This window comes from Bison bison, unplaced genomic scaffold (genome assembly GCF_000754665.1).
Source record: "Bison bison bison isolate TAMUID 2011002044 unplaced genomic scaffold, Bison_UMD1.0 scf7180017864473, whole genome shotgun sequence".
Lineage (NCBI taxonomy): Eukaryota > Metazoa > Chordata > Mammalia > Artiodactyla > Bovidae > Bison > Bison bison.
The window spans coordinates 5,241,708-5,265,933 of NW_011495034.1; the positions used below are offsets into that span (position 1 = coordinate 5,241,708).

Consider the following 24,226-nt stretch of genomic DNA (forward strand, 5'->3'; position numbering starts at 1 on the left):
TCCAACACAAGATTCAGCCGTGCTTCCCTGACCACTTGTGTGCCCTTCTCTCTCTGCCTTATAAGTGTACTTCACGTGTCACTTATCACTTACTGCGAGGCACTTCATTCTACACCACGTGACAATGCCACTTCACTTAGCCTCCTCAGCCCCAAACAACCTAGGTTCCCTTTAGTCGAAAACCATCATGTTGCATACTCTGCTTGCTGCTGCTGCTGCTGCTGCTGCTGCTAAGTCACTTCAGTTGTGTCCGACTCTGTGCGACCCCATAGACGGCAGCCCACCAGGCTCCCCCGTCCCTGGGATTCTCCAGGCAAGAACACTGGAATGGGTTGATACTCTGCTTACACTTCCCTAAATACTGAACACAGAACTAGGCAGAAAAACCACATAAAAGCTAAGCAAGGAATTAATCCAGTCCTGGGGATAAGATTAATGACATGGTAGACAGATATCAATCCAAGGATTCCTCCCAAAGTAACAGTTATTTGGGGACTTCCCTGGCGGTCCAGTGGTTAAGATTCTGTGCCTCCACTGCAGGGGGCATGGGTTCAATCCCTGCTTGGTTTGGCATATATATATATATATATATATATATATACATGTAATTATTATTTGGAAATGGGGATACTCCAGAAAGAATTAGAACCCTGGCTCTCTGCCCTGCCCTGGGTCAGGTGGTTTATTTTAAAGTTTCGCTTCTGCATGCCATCATATGTGATGATCTCTATTTATTAGATTTCCCCTCATGAATAAAGATGAAGTCATAACCACCTAATTGGAAAATTTTTATATTGCAAGCTGAGCCAGAAACTAATATTTGGTTCTAGTGGAAAAATATTGACAAAAATAAACACAAGGAAAAAAAAAAAAAAAGATTAAATGATCCAAGAACTGACATCTGGTGCTGCTGTGTCTGTTTAGAACTAGTGGAGTTCTTTTTCCATTTTCTATTCAACAGATAAAAAAAAATATCCAAATCTTTGGTTTCTTTTAAATTTCTGGGAACTGATATATTTCTTAAACCAGATGGATGCAGCCCTTTCAGGTCTGGACACACCAACAGATTAACCAGGAAGAGATCAGCAAAGGATGCTATAAAAATGATTTGCACAGAGCACCACCCGGCAGCCTTCATGCTTCACTGAAGAACCAGAGCTCCTTAAATCAATCTTTAATGGGAACTACATTCTCCATTATAAGTGGCTATAATGGGCTTCTTAAAAGCCCCTCTTCCATTTAATGTTGACTTTCTCCTCACATCAATAAACCCTAGACTCATCCAAACACTGAATTACAAGAGTCTCCTGCATTCAGGGTGCATTACAGACCAAGAAGAATGCTATGAGGGAGTACAAGATGTATCTTCCACCTAAATATTTCTTTTTGTGATCTTAAATCAGTATAGTCAATTTAAATTTAGTTCATTATTTTTTTAAAATGGCATATACAAAACCCTTACCCCGTAAGAGCTGTGTTAAAGACAAAGTATTTTCTGCATCACCAACAAATGTTTGATGCTCCCCTCTAATGTGATGCCACTTAGAAGGAACTTAAGGACAGAGCTATCAGACTCCCTAACTCCATCGAACCAGTGTGGACCCACACAGCCCAGCGTGGCTTTCTGGCTTCCCATCGAACACACTGCAGCTCCTTGCTCATTCAGGTATGACCAGTGGAGACTAGGAAAACACCAGAGCACACATAATGTCCATCAGCTGTTTTCCCAACAACATGTTTCCTATTATACAAATGAAATAATGACAACACCACCCTGTAAGCCTTGGCCACATAAGGAACAGGCCAAAATGTACCTTTCTACAAACATTTCCTCCTAGAAAATACTTATGCTGAAATATGACAGGAATTCAATCTTTCTCAAAGCTCTACTGTCATCTAAACACAGAAAGGGTATTCAGAAATATAGGTGTTAAACAAAGGTCAGAAACTTGAATACTCTAAAAAGAAATCTGGGAAGAAATACATAGAAATAGAACAAAAGCATGCTGCAAACATGGAAGGGAAACATCTAGGGGATGATGTTCCCAGATAAACAAATGTGTATCATAGAAATAAAACAGAACTTAATAGCAACAAAGAACTACAGAGTTATACTTGAATCAAGGTGATGATCAAGGACAGGCTAGAGGTCTGCCACTTGAATGGGACAAAGCCAATGGATGGCAAAATGGAGACCTCATCAACTCCTATTCCATTGTTTTTTGTCAAGGGAACTGAAATTAGACATGAAAAGAATTAAACAAGTGTGGTTATCAGTGCTCTCTTACCCAAAATAAGTACAGAGATTTCATCAAATCTCCTTGATACTCTAAAGAAAGATCCACCTCTGGGCTTGACAGTCACTTTTTAAGTTCCCTCTAGGAGGAGAATGTGCAAATAAGATTTCTAAAGCATCACTAGCAGGGTCAGGAATTGCTAAATATGTGGAAAAGGCCAAAAGCTTAACAAGATGCAAATAGATTTTAATTTTCAACAAAAGTTATCAAAAAAGTATTCAACAAAACATCATTCGAATCCCCAGCAAAACTTTAGACGTGATAATTAAAGGCAGCTTGGGAAGGACTTACAAGAGGAGGCAGTGAACCCTGAGATCCACGATGTTCACAGAAAATCAACTGTTCAGCAGAACAACAACAACAAACAAGCAGATCCCTTTCTGAAGCATCTCCCAGGGAGACACAAAGAGGACAGCATTCACAGGCAGCCAGCTCAGGTGAAACAGGCAACTGACATCCATCAGGTGGTAAGGCAAATGGCAAGCAGTCTGATATTGGTGGTACAAGGAACCATGCAGCACAGAGGGGAAGCAACTACTCTGCCAGGGAGGGAAGGGGAGTCTGGGAAATGCCATAGATGATGCCAGAGCCAGACTGTGAGGGAGGAACAGAGAGTTTGATGATGAATGCAGAAGCGGTTGGTCTCATTAGGCCGAATGAGGATGTACAAGCCATTGGCAGGGAATGCGTGGTGCTCAAGGAGGCCTGGTGGTCTGGTACGGTGGGCATGTAGGGCTGGTAGAGAGAAGGAAGTTCAAGAACGGGGCATAGCCAAACTGTACTGACCTAAGTTCCCTCTTGTACACAGTTACTATTCTAGTGCAACAAGGAAATGAGGCAAACATAGTGTAACTGTACTTGTAAGGCACTTGGTAAGTTTCTCTTGATCTGCTTATGAATAAGATGGATGATGTGGCCTAGACGTGAATGAATGCCCCCAGGATTGGACTGATTACAGAAAGCACTGAGTCACTATACCAAGCGGTATGTGCTCACCACCCGACTGGCCTCTATCTGGAGCTGGGAGCAGACTTCCAACTTCAACCTAAAGGGAGAATGTTAACAGCTTAATGCAGTGTTCTTTCTTAAGCCTTGTCCTCATTAATACATTTACCAATGATGTGAATGAAAATATGTGCTTAATAGACTTTTGAAGAGATAAATAACATCTTGGATAACAGCATTTCAATTCAGACAGATGTCAGCTGTCTGTAGATCAACTCAGGGTTCTACATCTGGGAGAGGTAGAACCTAGCGTTAGCACAAATGAATAGGACAGGCATATATCATGTTTGGGGTGACAGTAAGATTCACATACCCAGTGGTGTGGTTCCAGTGCTTCACAACACCTCCCCCCACCCACCTAGGCCAAAAAATAGAAATAAAAAACCAATGCAGTCAACCCAGAATGAAAAAGACTATGATGGTCTGTCCTACCCTTTTTGAGGGTTATAATATATCATGACTATTGCATTTAGCTCTGGATCTCCTCATACAGGAGAAATAGAAGGAAACTGGAACAAATAGAATGATTAAATAACCTAAAACTAAACTTTAAGCTGTGCTATGGGCTTACTTGCTCAGTTATGTCCGACTCTTTGTGACCCCATGGACTGTAGCCCACCAGGCTCCTCTGTCCATGGGGATTCTCTAGGCAAGAATACTGGAGTGGGTTGCCATGCCCTTCTCCAGGGGATTTTCCCAACCCAGGGATAGAACCCAGGTCTCCCTCACTGCAGGCAGATTCTTGACCATCTGAGCCACCAAATTTTAAGATTAGTCAAAGGAGCTGGTCGGGTTTAGCATGGAAAGAGTTGAGAGGAAAGGATATGAAAGAGAAGTTGTCAGGAAAGGAATTTTCCAGGCAAGAATATTGGAGCAGGTTGCCATTTCCTCTTCAGGGGATCTTCCTGACCCAGAGATTGAACCAGAGTCTCCTGCATCTCCTGCATTGGCAGGTGGGTTCTTTACCACTGAGCCACCTGGGAAGCCCTAGAGGAAAGGACAGTTACTTTCAAATATCTCAAGGATCTTATCTAGTAGAGGATTTAGGCTTGTACCAACAGACCCTCAAGGGTCTACCTAGAACCAGGCACTGGGTATTGAGAGAGAGATGTCTTGGCTCAACATAAGGGCTTGATGCAAAGAGCTGCCTCCAGAGAGAGCAGCTTCCTAATCTCCAGAGATGACAGCACAAGCTGGACCACTTTAGGGGGTGGCTGTGGACTGGTACATTTCAATTCTACCAAACTTCAACACCCCTCACCTAATAAATACAGCTGACCTTTGAACAACAGGGGTTTGAACTTCGTGAGTCCACCTACATTCAGATTTTTTCAGTAAATATACTAATAGTATCACATGATCTGAAAATACGAAAGAATGGCATGTACAAAGGGCCCACTGAAAGTTACACACATTTTTTTTAAACTACCTGGAGGGTCACCACCCCCACTCTCACAGTTTCCAATGGTCAATTGTATATAAGTATTTTATAACATGCCCTTTGTATAATGCTGAGATGAAGTTGATAAACAATATAACCCATTTAACACAATTTTATGAAGGTGATGTAATGCCTTAAAGGAAAGCAACTGATCACAGGTAGTTCAATATTTATATTCCCAGGTTTCAAAAATCAATATAATGCCAAAAGACAAGTAACTTATAACAGGTAAGTCATAAGTGAATAATTTATAATCATAAAGTAAATTCTCAAGCAGAAGTTCATTAGAAGACACAACAAATGCTCAGATGCTTATACCACCACAAGTTTAGCTATAGGTGAAATGAGATCAGAAATAACTTCATAGAGGGAGGGGGCTTATGTATGTCTATGGCTGATTCATGCTGATGTATGGCAGAAGCCAACTCATGGATAGACTAATATTTTTAATTACGTTTTTATCAAAAATTTTTCATGTCAAAAATTCCTTCAAAGCCGAGATTTTACAAACTTCACACACCTGAGTAGTTCTGTCTTCAAGGTTCTCTGTGCTTTACCTGACTAAGCCCTCTGACTCATGTTAAGGCAGCACAGCACCTTTAAAGGGACTTCCCAGGTGGCACGAGTGGTAGAGAACCCTCTGTTGATGCAGGAGACCTACGTGATGCAGGTTGGATCTCTAGGTCAGGAAGATCCCCTGGAGGAGGGCATGGCAACCCACTCTAGCATTCTTGCTTAGAAAATCTCATGAAAGAGGAGTGTGACAGGTTACTGACCATAAGGTCAGCAAAGAGTCAGACACGACTAAAGCGACTTAGCAGGCAGGCACCTATGAAGCTGGACAGACCCCATTGGAATCCAGACTCCAGCATTTCCAAGGTATAGGGCCTTGAGCGAGTTACTCGATTTCTCTAGCTTCCAGTTTCCTTATCTGTGAAAGGGTTGGTCTAGAAATGAAACATGTCCAAGAGGTGTTTATCGAGTCTAGCATCCCATGGAACAGAAAATTCCCTCCAACTGAGATTTCAACAAGCCCAAATGTTCCTGTGTTCATGAAAATTACACCTATCTTCATCAGCGCCTGCAGAGTTAGATTCAAATTTGCCCCTAAACAGACATGTTAGATCATGAATTAACTCAAGCCAGGCAGCCTAGGAGAATGTAGAGATGAGAGCAGGCAGCAACAGTCAAAACATTTACCAAACATTAACCATATGCACCAGATTTTTTTGTTCAATGCTATCATACACACAGTTTAATCTTTATGACTCTACGAGAGTTCATTTTCTCAATCATTTTTAGATAAAGAATCTGAAGTTCAGAAAGGTTAAAATGTTTATTCAAGGTCAAATAGCCATAAGAGTTGGAGCCAGAATGATCAGCTTTGTCTGACACTAAACTCAGAACCATTCATAATGGATCTCTAACTCGAGGCTGTAACACTACACAGAATTTTCACATCAGTTGCCTGGTTCTTCCTGGCAGTTGGTTCTACCCACCATTAAAAAGAAGAAGAGGGTGAACACCAGCGTTCTTGTCCTTCGTCCTTTAGGACATCGATTCTGAACCACATTCAAGTTAGGCATTGCTATTCATTAATACAGCACTGCACTAAACACGTTCACCCACTTAATAAACATTTACTGCTTTTAAAAAGCTAACTGGAATGCAAACACCTCTTAAATATTAAGGACTGAAGTAATGATATAACTCACTACGCCGGAAATATATCCCTTAGCCGTTGGCATAGTCTTTGTTTCTGTTGTTATGAAAAGTAATTGTCTGCCAATCCAATTATTTCTCCACTGAAATTAGTAAGCACACAGCATCAGGATTTAAAAATGGAATTTTGATCTTTTAAAAAAATTTCCTTATGGATTTTAAGTTACAAAAGTCCCTTTTTTCTTCCCCTAGGGACTAAGACTGATGATTCTTTTTAGAACTAAAAGTTATGATTTTATAAAACTTCTACCAGAGGTCTTTAATATATTGCATGCATTTTCTCATTAATACTTAAAAAGATATAACTATTTAGTCTTAAACAGTTTTCTATCTGTACACAAACACAAATTAAATGGGCAAAATATACAGAAAGTCATGTAAAAAGTTATTGGAGACAATGAAAACAGAACAGAGTCTGTTCTGCTGGTTTCATGTCTCAACCAGAAAACTTCCTCTTTCTCACCATCAGTCACTATTTATTGGGTGTCTGCTCCAGGCATATGAGTGTCCAAAACCCACAAAAGTTGAAAAAAAAAAATCTGATGCCTGCAATGTCACGAGGTGATTTCCAGGGACACCCCCTATTATTGCTCCAGCACTGGAAGATCACTTCAGATCATCTCTAAGGTGAGTCCCAAGGTGGCAGGCTCCAAACGGCAGCAACAAACACATAGGTGAGGGACTTCCCTGGTGGTCAAGAACCTGCCTTGCAACGCAGAGGATGTGGGTTCCACCCCTGGTCAGAGAACTGGGATCCCACACGCTGCAGAGCAACTCAGCCTGCGTGCCCCAACTAGAGAGTCAACTCAGCCTGGGTGCCACGATTAGAGAGTCCATGCTCTGCAACAAAGGATTCTGTATGTCCAACTAAGGCCTGACACAGCCAAATAAATAAATAAATATTATTTTTTAAAAAATGACACAGGAAGAAAAATTTGTCTTCAATTACTTCTGGCATTCATTTTAATATTAGACAGACCCACTACTAAAATCCTAGGATCTCTGGCCTATTTGCTTTTTTTTTTTTTTTTTTTGTAGTTATCTTTCTAGCCCTGGCCCAAAAGGAATTTTTAAAAAAGAAAAGAAAAAAAAAAAAATTCCAGAGTCTTCTGGAGTCTCTATCTACTAGTATAGAATTCAAGCCTACTCCCCAAAGAGTAGGCCTGCCTATTCCCCAAAGAGTAAGCACCAATATCATTCACTGCATCACTACGTTTGCTCACAGCAAATGCCATCACTACTGCAGGGGTCCTGGTCTTGCATCATGCCCCAACTCCTTGAATTTTAGGACAGGAATAAGCATGGGCAGTGGTTACTACTTCTATTTCTTCTTCTTCTTCTTCTTATTAATATTATCAGGTGGGAGCTATGTGTTAGATGAATCTGAATCAGGATTAACTGATGCAAACAAAACCAATAAAATTTGACAGATGGAAGATGTAATAAATGGAATGCCTTTACAAAGAACATATAGGCTGTAAGCACTAGTTTTCAAGAATTAAATCTGAGTGTCTTTTGAGACAATCAAGAGACATAATGCTCACTTTACCAGGTTAATTGCCATTCCACTAAGGAAAGCCACATGCCTCTTTGTTTTCATGTGGACGGTATTGGCAATAGAATACCATCTTCAAAATACACTGGCATGCACTCATACATGTGAAAATGCCAAATAAAAAATAATTGATTTATCACTTTTTAATATGCTTTCAGTATATTTACATACAAGTAAGCAAAGACTCTGACGCTGGGAGGGATTGGGGGCAGGAGGAGAAGGGGACGACAGAGGATGAGATGGCTGGATGACATCACTGACTCGATGGACCTGAGTCTGAGTGAACTCTGGGAGTTGGTGATGGACAGGGAGGCCTGGCGTGCTATGATTCATGGGGTCACAAAGAGTCAGACATGACTGAGCGACGGAACTGAACTGAAACATACAACATAAATGTACAAGTCGCAATAAACAATTTACACTTACTCCAAAATTGTACCTTGTCACATACTGACAAGCCATCTCTTCAATGAGTAAGCATTTATAAAGAACCTGTTTTATGCCTACCACTGGACTATATATCTGAAACCTATGCATAGAAAGAGGACTCAATACACTAAGAAAACTTTAACATTTTTAACAAGGAAATAAAACTGACATAAATAAAATAATCAGAAAAAAAGGGGTATGATTAAAAAGCTGTGCCAAATAAAATTTGTTTCACACAGAGAAGTAGCAACCAAAAGAAAAGGGCCAGGTCACAGGGGCCAGTGTTCCCAGGGAGGTGTGTAAAGTGAGACATGACCAAAATAACATTCATGGTGGTAGTTCAACAGTGCTACACAATGGACAGTCATGTGTGTAATCCAGAAAGAGCTGCATCCTTAATGAAAAAGTGCTCTCTCAGAGCATGCTCAAGAAGACCGAAATTCCACCTTCCTCTCAGATACATGGGACAAAGATGGAGAGAAGCCTGTACTGCTTTGGTTAGCATAGTACAAAATGTGGTAAAAACACAAACGTCCCTTCAGGAAGAAGGCAGGATGAAAAGTGTCTTCAGGGCAGGAAATCTGCCCAACCCAAAGTCAGACCACCATTGGGAGGTACTGTGACCTCTTCTTCAAGAAAAGATTTATGCATATAATGAAGTGAAGCCGCTCAGTCGTGTCCAACTCTTTGTGACCCCATGGACTGTAGCCTACCAGGCTCCTCCGTCCATGGGATTTTCCAGGCAAGAATACTGGAGTGGGTTGCCCTTTCCTTCTCCAGGGTATCTTCCCGACCTGGGGATTGAACCCAGGTCTCCCACAGTGCAGGCAGACCCTTTAACCTCTGAGCCACCAGGGAATATAGTAGTCAATACTAATTTTCCAAGAGATCTGGTTAAGAAACCAAGTCTATAGTTTAAGTATGCTTTCCTTTAAAGGTTTATTCAGTTGTTTGATATAAAAATTCTTGAAGAATTCCAAAGAAAAAGGGCTCTTCGGCCATTTGGCCAGACTGGATTGTTGTCCTCGAGTATGTATTCCTTCCTTGTAACAGAATTACAGACGCTCACCCTCCACGATGCCACTGAGTGGTGCTCTGCACTAGCATACAGAGCATGCTGCTCTAAGCCAGTTGGCCATGTGGCTTGGCTTAATCAACAGACTGAGGACAAACAGTGTACCCATTTCAACATAAGGCTCTAAGAGGCCTGCAAGTTTCTGCTCTCTATCAGAAAAGTACGTCCCGGGTAGTGGCTTTTCCTTCTTCCACACGGGTCCCAGGATGAAGACCTATGGAACAGACCTGAATTCCTGCCTCAGCTTTGGAGCCCAGCCCAGCCCTTCTGGACCCAGTCAACGGTTGCCAACCTGTGGACTCACGAATGTGAAATAAACATTTGTGGTTCTAAGACACTAAGCTTTGGATGGTGTTGCTGCTGCTAAGTCACTTCAGTCATGTCCAACTCTGTGCGACCCCATAGACTGCAGCTCACCAGGCTTCCCCGTCCCTGGGACTCTCCAGGGAGGAACACTGGAGTGGGTTGCCATTTCCTTCTCCAATGCATGAAAGTGAAAAGTGAAAGTGAAGTCGCTGAGTCGTGTCCGATCCTTAGCGACCCCATGGACTGCAGCCTACCAGGCTCCTCTGTCCATGGGATTTTCCAGGCAAGAGTACTGGAGTGGGGTGCCATTGCCTTCTCCGTTGGATGGTGTTAGGTAGTAGTTATCCGGCTTCCTTGGCGGCTCAGGTGGTAAACAATCTGCGTGCAATGCAGGAGACCTGGGTTCAGTCCCTGGGTCAGGAGGATCCCCTGGAGAAGGGAATGGCTACCCACTCCAGTATTCTTGCCTGGAGAATCCCACGGACAGAGGAGCCTAATGGGCTACAGTCCGTGGGGTCACAAAGAGTAGGACACAACTGAGTGACTAACACTTACACATGCAGTATAGTATCACAACAAAAACAAAATCAACACACCTTTAGAAGTATCCTGATCCACAAATTACTTTGTGGATTTTTACCAAGAAGATCAAAGCCACATAGTACGTATTACTATCCATACACATAATTCTACCAAGGTCAGGAATACCAAAGCCGAGACAAAAGCAGTCAATTAACAAAAACAGCCAAGAAAGCATCCCTTCCTTCCATTTCTCATTTATCCCATAACCCATGTGCATGGCTATGCAAGTTTAACTATAAGAAGACATCACTTAACACCAAGCGAGACTTATGTACATCTTGGTACATCCATCTATCTGTGTGTGTTAGTCGCTCAGTCATGTCCAACTCTTTGCAACCCCATGGACTGTAGCCCCCCAGGCTCCTCTGTCCATGGGATTCTCCAGGCAAGAACACTGGAGTGGGTAGCCATTTTCTTCTCCAGGGGATCTTCCCAACTCAGGGATCGAACCAGGGTCTCCCACACTGCAGGCAGATTCTTTACCACCTGAGCTACCAGGGAAGTCCAAAAGTGAGTGTATCATGTCTGACTCTTTGTGACCCCAGGGACTACAGCCTTCCCCCGCCTCAGGCTCCTCTGTCCATGGAATTTGATATTATTTATCATTAGGGGTTGAACTGCATCACTGCACACCCCACAATCCCCCCAAATACAGTGAAGTTGTATCCACTGTATTCCAGGATATGACCTTATTTGGAAAGAGGTCACTGCAGATACTTTCAGTTGAGATGAGATCTTATCGGAGTACTCCGGGCCTCTAATGACTGGCATCTGTATAAGAAGATAGCCATATGAAGATCAAGACACACAAGGAGACCACCACATGAAAACAGAGCAGAGGTTAGAGTTAGGCAGCGATAAGCCAAGGAATGCTAAAGGCAGCCAGCGAATCACCAGAAGCCAGAAGCAGCAAGAAAGGATCCCTTTACAGGTTTCAGAGAGATCGCAGCCCTGACAACACCCTGATTTTAGAGTTCTACCTTCCAGAATTGTGAAACAATGAATTCCTGTTGTTTTAGGCTACCCAGTTGTTGGTACTTGTTAGAGCAGCCCTGGAGAAGGTAATGGCAACCCACTCCAGTACTCTTGCCTGGAAAATCCCATGGACGGAGGAGCCTAGTAGGCTGTAGTCCATGGGTCACTAAGAGTCGGACACGACTGAGCAACTTCACTTTCTCTTTTCACTTTCAGGCATTGGAGAAGGAAACGGCGACCCACTCCAGTGTTCTTGCCTGGAGAATCCCAGGGACGGGGGAGCCTGGTGGGCTGCCATCTATGGGGTCGAGCAGAGTCGGACATGACTGAAGTGACTTAGCAGCAGCAGCAGCAGAGCAGCCCTAGGAAACCAATTCACTTGTCTTAAATCTTACATACTATAACTATTCCAAAAGGATACTGCATCAAAAATATGACTTCCCCATCATGTCTATTCTGCTACTTTCTCTTATACTTTAAAGGAAATCTGCACATGCAGTTGAGAGCATTGGTAAATATTATTTTGAATATTAGAGGAGAAAGCTCACACAGTTAACATTTGTACCCAGGAGGTAATTCAAGTACACTTTATTGAGTAGTGGACTAAGAACTCACCTAATTATCAAGGAAAATCCTTAACAAAAAAGGAGCTTTGAAATCTTCGGAGAATGTAGCATCACCATGTATTATGGCGCTCTTACCGTACTTCAGCGATTTTAGTCTAACAAACTCATGCTGCTAGCTTTCTTACACACACTTATGCTATTCTGTACCATTTTCTAATGAATGGCACCTCTTGCCCACATTTTCAGTCAGACTGTAAGCTCTCAAATGGTAGGGAGTGTGTGGTATTTTACACACATGAGCAAGAACTAGAAAGATGGGCAAAATGAAGATGGAACAGAAAACTCATTAAGTCATTGCCTAAGAATGTTATCAACACAACAAAAACCAGTCTTCTTGTGTTCCATCTGTGTGCATGTGGACAACATTTTGCTAGAAACCTGAAGGGCATGGAGTATTATAAAACACAACCCCTTATCAGCTTAGGGGTTTCCTTGTAGCCCTCAGGGCTTTCCTTGTGGTTCAGACAGTAAAGAATCTGAAAGTGTTAGTTGCTCAGTCGTGTTCAACTCTTTGTGATCCCATGGAAAGTAGCCCACCAAGTTCCTCTAGCACTTTCACTTTGCTTTATAGCTTAGTTCTACGGTAAGCTGATAAATGTGGAAGTATTAACCGCTCAGTCATGTCCGACTCTTTGCGACCCCATGGGCTGTAGCCTACCAGGCTCCTCCGTCCATGGGATTTTCCAGGCAAGAGTACTGGAGTGGGGTGCCATCGCCTTTTCCGAAGAATACTGGAGTGGGAAGCTATTCTCTTCTCCAGGGGATCTTCCAGAGCCAGGAATCAAACCTAGGTCTCCTGCATTGCAAGCAGGTTCTTTACTGCTAAGTCACTGGGGTGAGCTATAAGCTATAAAGCAAATCTGTATTTAATTTGTAGTACAAATCATTAAGCGCAGAAAGAAAATGAAATTAGGGGTAGAGTAGATGTCCTAGAAAGTGTTGATGGAATTAAGTATCAACCTGGTACAGAATACTGGCTTTCAAGAAAGAAATGTATGAGGAAATTCAGATACAGCTGGCAGTCAAAAGCCTGAAGGCAAGAATTACATGGTTGTCAGGGTTACTGAGAAGCCTTCTGATCCTACTAACTTGCTGAATGTATGCAGGTGGGGCTAGGGAGATAAGGCTGGGTGCCCAAAATGTGGAGATGATATAATGCCAGGATACAATGCCATCACTGCCTAAGCATTCTCTGGCTTAAGTTTCCATGAGAAAGCCACCACCATGAATATCTCATAAATCATTTCACTAGGTCTACTTATTCTTGAAGAACTAGCCTTGAGGCTGATCTATACATAAAACAAGCAAGCAAGCTAAATGCAAGAAAATATCAAGCAGATGGCATGTGGGTGAACATGTGGAGGAAGTGAAATATTAGCAGCTTTGAAAAGAGGAAGAGAAAGTAAAATATGTCAAAATGAATATGCATTTTATAAAGAAAACTCAAGAATATAAGTCCTATGATATATTAATTTCAATTATTTCTAGCAATATCATTATAATACTTATGATAAATAAATGTGAAATATTTCACAAATAAAATGTGTAAATGGAAATGCTATATACCATTACTGGGGACAAAAGTCTGAATGTTTTGTCACTTCCGTCTTTTCTGCTATGCAACTGCATTTATGAAGCAAATTAGGGTCTTTTTGTATATACAGTTTGGTATGCTATGCTAAGTCACTTCAGTCGTATCCGACTCTGTGAGACCCCACAGATGGCAGCCCACCAGGCTCCCCCATCCCTGGGATTCTCCAGGCAAGAGTACTGGAATGGGGTGCCACTGCCTTCTCTGACAGTTTGGTATACTGTCTCTTAAAAAAACTCCAATTTTTACAATATCAACCTTGCTAATGAACTAATACTTATATAGTTGCTTATTCTGTGACAGAATTTCAAGTACTTTATATATATTAACTTATTAGCTAATTCTCAATACAATGTGAGAGGTGGATGCTATTATTATCTTCATTTCACAGATGAGAAAATCAAAGAGAAATTAACTTGCCTAAGTTCACCTACCTGATAAATGGTGAAAAAGAACTTTAAGCCAGGAAACTGGCTCCAGCATCCTCACTCTTAACCCATCTACCATACCACTTGCCTCCCAGAGACAATGTGCTTATCATTGAAACTAAGCTTCATCTCTGATTTTTTTAAGGATGTACTCAGAACAGAATCATGGCAATCCATTCCAGTATTCTTGCCTGGAAAATCCCATGAACAGAGGAGCCTGGTGGGCTAAGGTCCATAGGGTCGCAGAGTCGGACACGACTTAGCGAGTAACAGCAACAGAACAGAATCACAGGGGCCAAGGGAGCCTATGAGCTGAACTGCTCTCCATCAAAGGCATAATACCCCCATCTAACCTCTTACCTGTGGAAAGGGAAATGACCCAACCTCATCATTGTTACGGACTTCTACAATCTAATTACAATCTGCATTTCTTTGATGCAATGAAGGTGAATATTTTTTCATGTTTTGGCCATTTGTAGTTCCTGTTTTGTGAGCTTTCTATTCCCACTATGTAGTTGGTTTATGTCCCCCATCCCCACCCCCAAATTCATACACTGAAAACCTAATGCTCTAGGTGATGGTATGAGGGAGGGCACTGAGGAGGTGACTAGGTCATGAGGGATCCCCTTCCACCATGTGAGGACACAAACAAGAAGGCCCTGAGTCTACAACTCCAAGAGGGCTCTCACTAGAACCTGATCATGTTGGCACTCTGATCTCCCAACTTCCAGCCTCCAGAACTGAGTAATAAATTTCTGCTGCTTATACGCCATCCAGTCTATGGAATTTTGTTATAGCAGCCCGAATGGACTCAAATGATTCCTTCCTAGAATGCTTAGTAAAGTGTGTTCAATTGAAACTATTTTAAAAGATACCAGAGGGTTGCTAACTAGCTGTTTCAGTGGGAGCCTATAGATAGACAAGTACCTCAGGGGAATCACCGGGACCCAGGGCTGAAGGCTCAGCTGTAAACACCTGGGGCCATAAGGACTGAGCAGGCTCTCCCAACACACTAACAGCCTAAAACTGTGCTTTATTCCACACAGCAGGGGCTGTACTTATCCGAAGGCTGGCACAGTCATTAATGGTACTCGAGACACTCAATTTCTCGTATCAACATATCTGGGAACACAACTCAGTAAACCTGATGTTTGCTTATAAGTGTGTGTAAGTTGCTCAGTCATGTCTGATTCTTTGCAACCCCATGGACTGTACCCGCCAGGCTTCTCTGTCTATGGAATTCTCCAGGCAAGAATACTGGAGTGGGATGCCATTCTCTTCTCCAGGGGATCATTCCTGACCTAGGGATCGAACTGGGGTCCCCTGCACTGCAGGCAGATTCTTTACCATCTGAGCCACCAGGGATGTTTGCTTAGTGAGGTCAGAATTACAGAAGGAAAATGAAAGCTCTACAGGGATCTCACACCTACAGAGCAGTCTCACAAATTTTTCCTATCTTCTACATGGCTAGCACGGTTGGTGAACAGAATCATCCACTAGTCAGAGGATTCTACCGGAACAGTGGGGAACCAAAGCTATTAAATTCTTACCCACTAAACCCTCTGTTAATCAGTTAACAATTTACCTCATGCCAGGCACTCTGCAATAAAATTGAGCACCTAGGACACTCTCTGATTACCTGGCTTGGAAAGAAAAATACCACATTTGCATACTTAGGAGTCACTTCTTAGGATGAGCTACTGTCTCCAGATGGTTCATGTCATCTATCAGGACTGATGGTTAACACTTTCAATTTTTTAAGGATAACCCCATACATGGAGAGTTTCACTCCTTTATGTACCAGCTACAGAGGCAGAGGTAATACACACACACACACACACACACACACATGCACACACACACACATGCACACACACACACATGCACACACACACATGCACACACATGCACACACACACTCTCTCTCTCAGGGACATAATAAATATGGAGGTTTTTTTTTAAATGAGTGTTAACACAAAGTTTGAAAATTAGTAAAGTAAGGTAGGGATGCTAAAGAAAATAAATCATATGGACATGTATTTTACTGAGCGTTGGGCAATGAGTAGTAGAGGAGAGATGACTAGTTAAATAAAGCTTCAACCTTCAATTTTTTTTTTTTGGACCCATCAGAGCATGTTATCCAAAATCACAATTATTTTTCTACTAGCAAGGCAGTTGTGCTATTGATGAGAAATGCCTGTTCCCAGTATGGACGCCTACTTGCTACACTACATATAGAAGGCTCCATGAGTTTCTGGAATCTCAACCAAGAATGGTCCGTACCAAGAATGGTCCGTAGAGATGACACCAGAACTGAGTGTGGCCTGCTAATGAAAATAGTAGGACAAGGGTTCCACGTAGAGGAAATGGCCTGGAGAAGAAAAATCATATGCAATGCATGCGCAGGAAGTGACAGTTCTGTGTTACCAAAATAGAGATTCTGAACTCGGGGTCTGTAAACAAGGACACAGAGGCAAAGCAGTGTGTTCAGTGTCTGGTGAGACCACGAGCTTTCATCAGATTTTTTTTTTTAAGTATCCCTGATTGGGGATGGGGAGATAAGTTAAGAAAAACTGTGTGCCAAATGCGTGACAGGCGGGGCAGGGGACAAGAGATGAATTCCTCAGGGGCCACAAGACCAGGCTGAGTCATGCTGGACTCCTTTCTGTACAGACTGGGATCCTTTAGTAGAATGAAAAGCGATGTGTACAAGGCTGAAATGTAGGCGAAAGTGAAGTGCAGGCAACAGTCCAAAGCACCTCAGGAGCAAAACAAGAGCAGTGGGAATGGAGAGAAGGGAATCAGAGAAATGATTAGGAGACAAAACAAGCAGGCTGAATATTCACGTTCGCTTGTATCAATGTATGCACAGAGTGTCTCCGGGAGGATTCTCAATTAACTGATAACACTGGTTGCCAGTGGACAAGGGAGGCGGGTAACCAAGAAAGAGGATGAGAGGGCATCCTTCCCACTGTTTACCCATTTGTACCTTTTGAATCACACGAAGGTAATGCCTACTATAAAAATAAAACGTTTTTTAAAAAGACATGGAGCTTATCATAATGAGATGCCTCTATTTAAAAATTTGATTTTTTCTCTCCAAACCCCCTCTCAGTGTTTCAAGTTGCACTTCTGAATTCAGATTATTTTTACCTCAAAGGCTCCTGGACTGCACCCATGATTGTCCTTTGAGAAGGGCCAGTCTCTCTGTTGACGGCGGTGATAAATGTATGAAACTGAAGTGGACACCATACAGATGTAAATAAACAACTACTTCCCTGGTTACATTCAACCAACTTAACATGTAGTTGTCAAAATACTCGAATGAAGAAAGTCTGATCAATTAACTCAGGGACCTCAATCTTCTCAATTTTAAGATAAGAGCTCAAAGAATCTCTATGATTAGTAAATCATAGTTTACTAAATACAAAGTTTTTTACTAAATACAAACTAAATACAATAGTTTACTAAAAACAAAGATGAATCAAATAAATTACTGATATGAAAGAGATCAGATGTGAGGTCCAGTGTGGTGAGTGTTAAGCTAATATAGGCTAACCCTTTAGCCTATATTAGCTTTTTTTTTTTAATTAAATAGGATGAATCTCCTATTCAGCCTGATAACAGCATATAAAGCAGGTACTCCAGAAATAACTGACTTAAAGTGAATGGTTTGACCAATTTTAAATTAGCCAATAGCAGACATAAATTTAATAGTTAAAAAATAAGTGGATCTTAGCTTTGCAAAACTAAATAAGTTTTTATTTCCCATTTGTTTCCCATTTGGCCATAAAGCTCAAATACACTAAACTTGCGATACTTGTTCAAAGCATAGTTAATGGTACCTATTAAACTTATTAATCAAAACATACTGTGTCCAAAGATCAATTCTGCAAATGTTTCCATTCATTGATTTTATGTTTTATATTTTGACTTGTTCTACAAAAGATGTTGTGAGTCAGCTTAAAATAATAAATTCAATAAAACGGGAAACTCTATTAGGTAAAAAAAATCAGAATAAGAAAAAAAGGTAGAACAGAAACTCAAGACCAAAGGGAGAGTTAGATCATCAATATTAGCTCATAGGTTTTTACAGGGTTATTAAAATTAAGTTGCAAATTTGACTCTGCGTTTCCTAGTTGCAAAGCAGAAAGGGAAACTTAATTGATTATCTAATTCTAGCTCTGCATGATGAAAAGAAAAAAGGACACTCAATAATTATTCATGGGAGATAAAGCTTTTCTTTGGCATTTAGAGTTGAATGGAATTTCTTGCATGAGCCTTCAAATAGGAGCTGTAAAATGAACTATGATCTTAATAACCCCATCTCTTAAGTAACTTAACAGTAGGTTTCTTGTGACTGTCTTTATTAATAGAGCGCTTCCTTGTGAGCACGATTTGGGGGGAGGGGTGCAAAGAATGCAAAACAAAGTCAACGAAGTACACAGTTTCTGAAGATCTGGCTACACACCTGGCCTAACACCTAGGACTGGAGGGGAATGGGTGGACATCACAGCCTTTGTTCAGCCAGCTCTCTATATACACATTTCTCTCATATAAGCTTCTGATCAAATTTATGAGCAGACAAGTCATAGTCCCCAGCACTCTATACCACCATTAAAGGGAGATTAGAATACAACAATTATTCTTCATCCACTAGTTCCCCACATTTGAAACTCAAGATTATATAAATTTTCTTTTCTCTGCTTTTTCTGCAACCATAACAATGCTCGTTCTAATATAGGTGAATTGAGTGGATGTTACCGGATGTAAACAATAACAAAATTATGCACTGGGATTTAAAAAAAAGGACAGTAAGGACATTTAGTGGGCTTCCCAGCAGTCGCTACTGGTAAAGAACCCATTTGCCAATGCAGGTGGCAAAGGAGATGTGGGTTCCATCTCTGGGTTGTGAAGATCTGAAGGAGGGCATAGCAACCCACTCCAGTATTCTTGCCTGGAGAATCCCATGGACAGAGGAGCCTGGACAGCTACAGTCCATGGGGTTGCAAAGAGGTGGACACAACTGAAGCTACTTAGGATGCACGCACACAAGCGACATTTAGCAAGGAAGGGACAGGGGTTTTGGTAATAAAACCTTAGGAAAGATATAGAAAAATAAGATAGAATAAATCCAGGTCTTAGGATTGAATTCCAGTGGTGCACATGGAGGCAAGGAGCTAGGGGACTCAGTGGTCAGGACCCAGGTAGTGAGTCATTCAGTTGCAGAGGCGCTGTGCACTGGGATGCAGGTCTCAGAGAGAAAAAGGCCTCTTTCATTCTGACATTAGAAACTGATTCCAAGGCCAGGAGTGCCAGCACAATCAAGCTATCTGCAACAAAGAGAGTTTAATGTAACTGCAGGGGAGGGTTCTTTTAAGAAGTTTAGAATGAGCAAAGAAGAATGATATAAATTAACTGCTCAATATCCTTGACTACAAATTTAACATGCATAAAATGTAGCTATCTTTATGTCATGAGAGAATTTTTGCTCTGTTCAAATAAATCATAACGTATTTTTCATAAGCTCTCTCCTACTGTTGGTTCGCCCAGTCTCGCCACCTTTTACATAAAAGTGTTATTTCCTCACCATCTAACAAGAGCCCAAGTAGGCTGGAGGAGCAATAGTAATAACTTTTGTGGAAATAAGTTTTGGGGGTAATATGTAATAAGGATGGTGAAGAGTATTAAAATGATAAAAAAGGAAAGGAAGAAAAAGATAATAAGTGACTGGATCATTCCCAGATAATTTTGTTAAACAAAGTGAAAAAAGGTTAATACTGACTCATAAAACTTACATAATGGAAAAACAAAAACAAAACTGGAAATACCATAGTGCAAAAATAAAGCAAATGAAATGTAATGCAGTTATCCTTGATGATTTCAAGATAACATAAAATTAAAAAGGAGAAAGGAAACAAACCTTCCAAACCCTCGATTTCACAACCACTTTGGTTCTCAAACTTGAAAACTGATATGTTTATATACTGAGGGAAACCCATACTGTTGAAAATGTGTATCTATATCATGTATTTTGAATCATTTAGGAATCACAGACTCTTCTAAATGTTTTATTTTCACCTTTACCTGTAATAAATACATTATAATTAGGTCAACCACAACAACTCAACCCTAAAATAAGTTAATATGTCACTTATTAACCAAATCACTGTTATTCCTGGAGTAACCTGAAATTTACACAAGTTGCACTTTTTAATTGTGTTTTAGAGTTTAATTAAAATAGGTCTGATTACCCATTAGAAAAAATGTGCAAGCTTAAAAATGAAATTAACTTATATTAGCATTTGGGGAGAATTACCTTATTTAACAACACATTAAAGAAGGAAAACATATGGTCCTAAAAATGTCAAAGCAAAAGTAAATGTTGCTCAGTCATGTCCGACTCTTTGCGACCCCATGGACCGTAGCCTACCAGGTTCCTCCATCCATGGGATTTTCCAGGCAAAAATACTGGAGTGGGTTGCCATTTCCTTCTCCAGGAGATCTTCCCAACCCAGGGATCGAACCCAGGTCTACCCACGTTGCAGGCAGACGCTTTACTGTCTGAGCCACCGGGGAAGTCCCAGTGTCAAAATTCAACTTAAATGTTGAGATAACTGATTTTGACTATTTATGTAAAGAAGTAATTTTAAAAATACAGTTAAGCTTCAACCACTATAGGGTAAACAAATATGTTTTAAACCCAAACTGTCTTTAGATGAAGCCTGAAGCACAGCTCATTTCAACAAATAACCCATGAGCACCTATTATGCATCAGACCAGGGGATTAGGACACTGAACAAGAGGAAGTCTCTGTCCTCCTGGAGCTCTCAACCTTAATACGTTAATAAAATCGGAGCGTACAATGATCCACTTTCCCAGACTCTAAACTTTACTGCTTAATACGAAATTTAAAAATGATAGCCTGTGAAGAGATAATCTTGCCAAAAGGTTATCGTTCGTTCTGATGTACGAAATTTACACTTGGCAGAGAAGAAACAATTTATAGCCAGTTTCTCAAAAGTACAAACCTTATTAACATCTAGCTGGAAGCTAGGCTGCGCCCAAGGCTGCCTCTGCTGGCCGACTCCGAGCATCTTTCCAGCAGATTCTAAACTCCCTACACCTGTATCAAACTTGCCATGCTCCCGAACACATCTCTTCATGAAAGCTGAAGGCTCCCTCCCAGGTAGGCAGCACGAGAATTCCCCAGCCTCATCTAGCTCCTGAGTATCTGATTTCTAAAGGGGCCTTCTCCAACTGGCCCTAAATGACTGACTATAAGAATCTGAGACGTCAATTTCACGTATCAATCAGCTAGCTCCGAAATACATCAAAATCCTGAGTGACTTCTACCTGCCGCTAGAATAACTCTTTGCGTGGCTGCACACTGGGAGAAAACAGGAAGGCATCTGTTCATCAGGCCGAAAAAATACGGTGACATTTATCCACCTGAGTTGCTGAAAATTCGGCGGTGCTCCCTCTCTCCATCCCCCACTAACCCTCACACCAATCCATCCTCCCCACCCCTGCAAGCAGCGCGGGCCCCTCCGGGCCCAGGGGCTGGACGGGGAAGGGTCACGCTCTCCTTCGCCACCGCTCGGCCTCCCGAGCTCAAGAGGAGGCTGTCAGGTTAACGGGGGGGTGCTGCGCCCAGCGCCATTAGAACACCTCCGAGCGCCGCACCGAGCTCCGGCGGGAGGCAAGTTTCGCGGGTCCCGGCCCGGCCCCGCCCTCCGCAGTGGCAGCATCAGCCGCGGGTGGCGGCCAGGGCTGGTCCCCGCCTCGCCACCTACCTACTACAGGGCGGGGGCGCCGGCTCCTCGGGTCCCGGAGAAGGGCGTCGGGAGCTCGCATTTCTGGGAGCGGTGGCCTCTGCCGCTGGGCGCGGGGGAGCGCATCCTCCGGGGTGGGTGGGAGGAGGGGTCGGGGGAGGACCGCGCGGTGACGCGGAGCTGGGGCAGGAGGGAGGAGCGCCCAGGCGCGCGCCCCGCGGGACCAGCGTCCCGTGCTAGTGGACGCGGTGGCCAGTGCCACCGGGACTCCTCAGGCCTCTCCCCTTCGCGCGGCGCCTAGCCAACGCTGCGGGTACGCCCGCGAGTCAGGACATCGGCCGCGACAGGCTGCCGGGCCCGGCCGGAGGCGGGGAGCTGCGGGTGGAACGACGCGGTGCAGACGCCCGCCTCTAGCTCCGCCCGGTCCGCGCCACGCTCGGCGCCCCTCCGCCGCGGCGGGGGCCGGGGAGCTCGGCGGTTTGGCTCGGTCGCTTGGGCTGCAGCTGCTGCATCCTCCCCGCCCCGGCGATCTCCGGGCTGGGAGGCTGGGGGCACCCGCGACTGCTGGCAGCCTCGGCGGCCCGGGCGCAGCCCCTGCCCTGGCCCGGCGGCTCCGCCCCGGAGAGCTGCGCGCGCGGCCTCTGCAGGCCGCGGCCCTTTGTGACGCCTCCCGGGAGCGAGCTCGTGGCGCTTCCCGCGGCTGGCCGGCCGGCGGCGGAACCTAAGAAGGTCTTCTTACCTCACCCCGGGCGGGTAATCCCCTACTGCTGGCCACTACACTCAGTGTGAATACGGCTTTGAGAGCAGAGCTCGAGTTCGTGTCTCTCGAGCATAAAAACCTTGAGGTTCCTTGTAGCTCGGGGACCGCTGGTCACAGTAAATTCATCCTTCTGTCCTTTCCGGCGTTGTGTTTCGCAGTGGGGCCCCCATGTCCTCCCCCCTCCCGCTCCCATCCTCCGCACAGCATCCGGGGTGCTGCCAAATTGCTGTCATTGCAGCAGTGGGGACCCAGCAATTGAGCCCTCCAGGCTGACTCTTGGCAAAGACCCGAGGGAGCCTGGGTTGGGAAGCTTGGCATCAGCTGCGGGCCAATGCCTGTGAGCTTCCCATCCCCATTGGGGAGCTGTTCCTTCTAAGGTCCCATGACCAGCACTGCAAGATGACTAGGAAGATTTGGCCGTGAAATTGACCCTTACGTAAGGAAAAGACTTAACGGTGGAGCCTGCAGCTGGTGCGATAACACTGGTGTGTCAGAGGCCAAACACACAGGCCCAAGAGATAGCAGCCTCCGCTGGCTTGTTGTTGCTGCTTATGCTGTAACAGCCTCTCATGAAAGACAAGCGAAGCATTTCACAGAGATGGCTTTGGAATTTCAGTTGCAACTGGTCACGTTATACTGTCTTGCAAAATATGGAATAATTACCCAATTCTGCACTGAGCATGTATAAAACTGGACCTCGGGTTTACATCTTTTTGCTTTGAATGTGAGGAATTGGAAGTTTTCCTCTTTTGTTTTTTTTCTTTAGGCATTATGTTATTTGTAAATGACTTCCAAGGGAAAATAAGGCTCCTGCAATTTAAAGAGCTGATTTCATTGAATCAGAAGAGGTTTGGGACCTCCAGAGAAACTGAGAGGCTCTCACACTTCTTTGATGTTTTTGAAATCTAAGATTAATGTAAAAACTGGCAAAGACACGTTCCATAGCAGTACAAACTGTGGTAAAATCGTGATAAAACTTTTAAGATGAATTCTTCTAAGTACGTAGACATCCAGTGGGGTAGGACCTGTGTTGTGTATGGGTCAGGAAACACAGGCCACAAGCCTCGGTTACATCCAGAGACTGATTTGATCGAGAGCCCCATTTTATTTTCAAAAGTACCTATTATTATTCATGATATTTTGCCCCATATTCAGAACAACTTGACTAACATATGTATATATGTGATGAATAAGTGAAAGAATGAAGTCACCCAGTGAGGTTTGGCAGTTGCTTACTCTTAACAACATTTGTTAAGAGGTCTGCTTTAGATTGTAGTTTGTGCAGGAAATGTCCCTTGAGTTGCAATTCTGGACTGTTTCCAACCTTCCACCAAGAGTCCCCTTTTGTTTTTCTCTCTATGGACCCCAGATTTTGTCAAGAAAAAAACAGCGATCTTTTTTTATTAGACAAACATATTTTAAAAGTACTAACCATCAATTATAAAATGTTTCTCTGCCTCTCAAAAACATTGCTTCTAATTTAAGGATCCTCTTTACTATCTTCATGAACTGCTCTAGAACTACAGGCTACCTCACATGCTTATTATAACATTTTATTACAGTGAAAGTTTCGGTAGAATAAAGACTTCTGCCCTTCAGTTTAAAGAGGGAGAAAATTCCCCCTTAACTATTGTTTTTTCATTTACTCGACGTTTACTG

At 42.9% G+C, this 24,226-nt stretch overlaps 1 protein-coding gene across 5 annotated transcripts in view; it reads right to left on the minus strand.

Annotated features, from left to right (window-relative positions):
• Positions 1-22,897, minus strand: part of NCOA7 (nuclear receptor coactivator 7) — a 163,141-nt gene extending 140,244 nt beyond the window's left edge. For 3 of the 5 annotated variants that reach the window (XM_010861768.1, XM_010861767.1, XM_010861761.1), the window contains exon 1: positions 21,829-22,432. The gene's annotated coding sequence lies outside the window, so the exon portion shown is untranslated. Of the gene's footprint in view, positions 1-21,063; positions 21,762-21,828; positions 22,433-22,546 lie in introns of those variants that run through there. The other 2 variants (XM_010861762.1, XM_010861763.1) reach the window with 2 other exon arrangements.
• Positions 22,898-24,226: the final 1,329 nt, after the last annotated feature.